This window comes from Agrilus planipennis, unplaced genomic scaffold (assembly GCF_000699045.2).
Source record: "Agrilus planipennis isolate EAB-ADULT unplaced genomic scaffold, Apla_2.0 scaffold66, whole genome shotgun sequence".
Classification (NCBI taxonomy): Eukaryota; Metazoa; Arthropoda; class Insecta; order Coleoptera; family Buprestidae; genus Agrilus; species Agrilus planipennis.
This window is the reverse complement of record NW_020438868.1, coordinates 486343-491782: the sequence shown is the minus strand read 5'-3', so window position 1 is coordinate 491782 and position 5440 is coordinate 486343. Positions and strand designations below refer to the sequence as shown.

General features: G+C 34.4%; 1 long non-coding RNA gene across 1 annotated transcript in view; it reads left to right on the top strand.

The window, feature by feature from the left end:
• Positions 1-5157, top strand: part of LOC108734716 — a 169422-nt gene extending 164265 nt beyond the window's left edge. The window contains exon 5 of the long non-coding RNA XR_001937426.1: positions 5079-5157. This is a non-coding gene — a long non-coding RNA (uncharacterized LOC108734716). The remainder of the gene's footprint in view (positions 1-5078) is intronic.
• The last annotated feature ends 283 nt before the right edge of the window (positions 5158-5440 follow it).

The following is a 5440-nucleotide window of genomic DNA, read 5'->3' as shown; positions in this document are numbered from 1 at the left end:
TTTATCTTTCACTTTTAATATCCTATTTACCTATAAGTATATAGTAAATAACATTGTTCCACACATTAGTAACTGGAAAAGAGAAGACGTAAGAAGAAAAATTATAACCAAAACATGTTGCAAAACTCCTGGTGCAACCCTTGTATTCAACGTTACAAATTGTTTATACATATGTGTATTAATTTTTGTTACTATACTTTCATATTTTAGATTTTATCTGACTTAAAATATAGGCGGATATTGAGTTACACAATATTACATATTTAGAATACAATTTCCTAATATCCTATGATAAATTTAGTACAAATATAACTCAATTTTTATCAGTTATAATACTGCAGTAAATCAATATAGAAGTTATGTAACTTAAATACTTAAGAAGTTATTTTTTAGATAAGACTACATCAAGATTTGTATTAGACAAATACTGATCCTATTAGGATCATCGATGGCTTAGATATTTGACTTTGCATATTTTTATTTTGCAATTTTAACCACATACATAAGTAGATAATAATAATCTGTAAAATGCAGTTAAATACTTTGTTTTTATTAATTGCTAAATGAAAAGGTGAAAAGAAATAGAAAAAAGAACATAATGACCATTATCTGTACTTAAGTTAAGACCCCATTTTGGATACACACACAGATACATATATATACATATAAAAACCCCATCAAGAATTGTCCGAAACTCACCAGAATTGTTGTTTTCTTAATAATCTTTTATTACATGAGATTGGGGTTAATCCACAAGAGTTTTTGTATTTCAATTTTATTCCGATATGTGTATGTTTGAATAGGTGATAGTGATAATGCGTGTGAAAATGTTGGAATCATATATCGAAGAACATGATTGATTGTGCACCAAATGCAAGCTCTAAAAGTACGTCGACATTTAATAAACATGCGGGTCGACAGCTTGATATATGTGATGTTAGATTAATTACCATATTACGTCAGAGAACTGGAAATCCATTTTCTCAGTTGACAGTTACATATGGCCCAGCAACGCAAGATCCTCTTGAAGCTGCTACCGTTTTTCCAAGTTAAACAGCGTCATCGTCTTCCAACATATTGTACTCATTATGGTTTATACCAGACAAATACAGTCACCAACATAAAAAATGCACCAAGCCCATCGGAAACCGGAGACGCCAAAACGAAATAATGCTCAGAAATTGATGCATTTGTAGGGTCCTGTTAAAAAAAAAATGAATACGTAATAGATATAATAATCTAAACTGCCTCTTATACTTTTACTGGACGTATTTTGGGCTTATTTAAGATTCCTTTGAAAAGGACATCTTGAAATTTGATGGAACACCGGGGACCAGAAGCCTGAACTAAACCGTTCATTCCGCTCACCACCTTTAATTCACCTCTGATTATAACTTTATGATAACAGTATCGACAGACTAATTGAGCTCATCCAAATTTGGACGATGGACGGTGGATAGCTTTGTCATTGGTGCATGACACTTTGCATGTATGTCATTTAGACAAATCTACCACCATAATCTAGCACATGGTACTGAATTCTTGTTGGTAGTACATTGTACATACCAATAAGGTAAACCTTACCAACTGTACTTTAGCCCAACCTCTTACTGCATATCACTTCACATAAGTCAATCGAGGAAACCTCTTTCACCATAATCTAACTTAAAAATCGCAACTAGGACCATTTTACCTTAAACAAAGGCAGGCCATGACCAACGCAACTTTTTGTTCTTAAGCAATAAAAAAAAAAGTATTCTTCGATTAATACATTTATTGGGCTTGGTATTTTCTGACCTTCCATGCTTGGAACCCCTGGAATCGCAGACCATAAGTGCGTTTCCTTGAGGCTCCCCTGCGCCTATGTATAGGAGGTTTCCTCGTATAGTACTGAGCATAAGGTGTAAAACTAGACAGGCTTGTGGCATTATGATTATGAGCAATACAAAAAAAAACTTTTGGGTTTCTCTTCTCTTTCTCCATCATAGAAGGCGGGCAGTCTCTCTGGACTACGCCGCATGGTAGGGTGGAATACTGTGGAATATTACAGCTCCAATATTTGCCTGAGTAATCCAAGGAAACCATAGAAAAACTTAGACCAGGGCAGACAGACCCGAAATTGAACCAGTGTTCTCCCTCAACGCTAAAGATGTCCTACACCTCCAGCCCATGCAGTTTGGAGTATTACTATTACTTGTAAGTGAGAAAGCAATGTTGTACAGGGTGTTTCTGAAATAAGTAGTAAGCCTTAGAGGGCGTCAACTAGATGCAATAGGGAATCACATGGTGAGTACAGCAGGGTGATTAAGAGACAAACAAATTTATAAAAAAAGCACAAGTTACAATCCAAAGCCGGTCCTGGCCGTGAATTGGCAACGAGTTGAGATATGGACTCAAAAGCTGGAACGATGAACACGAGACAGTAGTATCTAAAGAATATTATTGCACCAATATTTGCTTACACAATCTAATGAGATCCAGGCGGAAGCATTTGGAGCCCAAATCAAACCGTTATTCTCCCAATAAATTGAAGGAATTTGCTGTTAATTGCAAACGGTTCTGATACACACAAGTACTGTATACGTATAATTTCATGAAGAAATTTGAAACCTTGAAGATTTATATCGACTGAAGCTTATTATTTGAAAGGAACTTCAAACAGATAACTATATGTCCACTTACAACGATAATCTCGATGTAGAATCATTGTCACAAAAAAAGTGTTGCTACATTATGACGTATTTTGCACTATCATAAACACATATGTTTACGCAGACAAGACAGAATTCACGTATTGTCTACATATTTCACCTAAAGGCACTTAAAACCATGTGCCTTTTTTTAGTAAGTAATTAATTACCTTTTTATCGAACCAATTGAACTTTCAACTGATTACTGATTGCTATTTTATTATTCAGTTGGTTTCATGGTTCAAGTAGACGCGATTTTCCCGTAAATTATTATTGTTTACATATGTACAAAAACCATAATGAAAAGTACCTATTTTGATAGAAAAACTCTATTGGATCTGCACTGATAGGTTCAATTTGTTTACTAAAAAAAGCAACAGCAATTGCCAATTAATCCTTTCACTAAATGAAGCTAAATAAAAACACTGGATCCTTACAGTGCTATCGAAATGATTTTCGATAAATATAAATTCCAATAAAATGAAATAAAGTTTTTATATCAGAAACGAGCAGGGTACTTCAGGTTTGCTTGACATTGATAAAAAAATCAATGTTAAGTTTTTCTACGTTAATTTTAATCTGATAAAAGCAATTCATCATATTTTATGGAAGTACCTGATCTTGAAAATAAGCAGTTGATTTCATTAACGATTAAGTACCCACCAGACGAATCACAGTTATTGAAGAGCAAAATTACAGGCGTATGAGTTTCCACGAGGATATTTTCACCCTTATCTTCACTCTACCTTTATTTAAAGTGTTTACATTAAAAATAATATAAGTAATACACCGTCTAGCAAAATAACGACTTCACGATAAACAATAAAATTCGTGAAATAATATGGAAAGATAAGTTTTTCTGATATTAACTAGGTGCTTTTCAGCAAATTTATTGAAGAAAACATTCTGCTGTAAAATTATTGACGTCATCGGCAGAGTCAGTACGTATCAATCAAAAAATTGTTATAGCAACAGCACACTGAAAATATACAAAACACATTACACTCTGCTTCTGAAAATTAAAAAAAATTATCACTTACAAACTGTGAGTTCTACACGTTCTTCCTTATTTGCTCGTTCTTGTGGGAATTAGTACGAAAGGTAGAGTACATGCCGTATGTCGATTCACATGCAATCACTACACAGGGTGTTTCTGAAATAAGTAGCAACCTTACAGGAGGAGAAACACTTGACGAATCTCAAAGAAAAGTCACAAAGAAGAAAGGCAATTATTGGAATATGCATGAGTTTCATTAAAGTAACATTTTGAAACATTTGTAGTAAATAAGAATTTAATTTCGTTATTATTTAGATGCAGAATTGCCAGACATATTAATCGTGTTCCGAGGCAATTAGATCCCTCGGAATCGTTCGCTGATGCGTCCAGAAGTATGTAGCAAATTCGAAATATAAAGAGATTTGTGAAGGAATTTGTATCTGGTTGTAGTCTGGGCTGTAAGAGGAGTGACATGCGATTGGACGAAAGCCAAAGCGAGGAGCCGTAACGGCGCCGTTCGGTAATTGCCGTAATTCTTCACGGCACTTTTTAATTTAAGAAAAGGGCCCTCAAGATAACATGCCTTTGATCTTCGCACTGCGGCTGCCACTCGGCTCGTAACTCTTACAAACTGCCGTCGTCGACGTGAAAAAGAACTTTGTCTCGCGCGGCGATCTATCAATGTCGAGAGAGAGTGGAAAGCGCGGTGGAAACGCGGGAAATTCTGACAATGAGACGTTCTCTATATGAACCGGGTAAAAGCGAGGACAATAGACGACCTATCCTCCTTGTAATACAACACTCTTTCATCCATTCTCCTGTCGATTCATTCTCTTCACTTATACTTACAAAACTTCCTCTTTTATTAGATATCAACCACACCTAGTGTTAAAATTATAGATCAGTGAAAAATTGAGTGATTAATAGTAATTTCAAAGCAGTAGATTTACATAATTAAATTAAAAGTACATCAGCAGTTTAATTAACACGCACCATCTGTAATTTCTAAAGTCTCTTAAGTCGTTCCAGTTGCAGGAAAATAAATATTGCATCAGGTTGACGATGTTACAATTTTACTGCTGAGCTATGATATTGTTGCATGTGCATGAAGGTCCATTTTTCAAGATATATAATCGGGATGGATAATCGTAGTCTAGGATCTAGGAGCGTCAGTCCTGAATAGTCCTGAATCAAGCTCATTAAACCCGAACATCAAACCTTCTTCTTCGCAAAAAAAAATAACCTTTTTATTCATCAGATAATTTTAGAAAAAAAAAATCGTCAGAAACGCTATTTCATATTTACATTCCATTTGCTTCCATTGATTCCATTTGGAATCAGCTTTATTTAAATTCCTTAAACGTTTCTAAGACTTTTTTCCTTTTTTACAGTTCTGTTCCAAGGAGTCCAGGAGTCTGAAAGGTAGGTTGTAGCTTCTATTGTATAATTTTCGGAGATCCCATGTTTCTATTAACGAAATTATGTGGGACAAGGATTTAAAGTTACACGTATTTTGTAGTTCCTGTCCTTAAACTTAGTTTATTTAAAAGGAACAGTCATATAAGGATTAAAAGAAGGGTAAAGAAAGTGATGAGATATAACTAGAAACAATTTTTTAAGTAGAGCACAATTCTTAAAAAAATCAATTTGAGATAAATATATCTTGAGAATGGGATATTCGAAAATATTTCCGTAAATACGTCATATATAGCATACGAGGTGTGGCAGTGAAGTTTCGGGAATTTAGTTACAA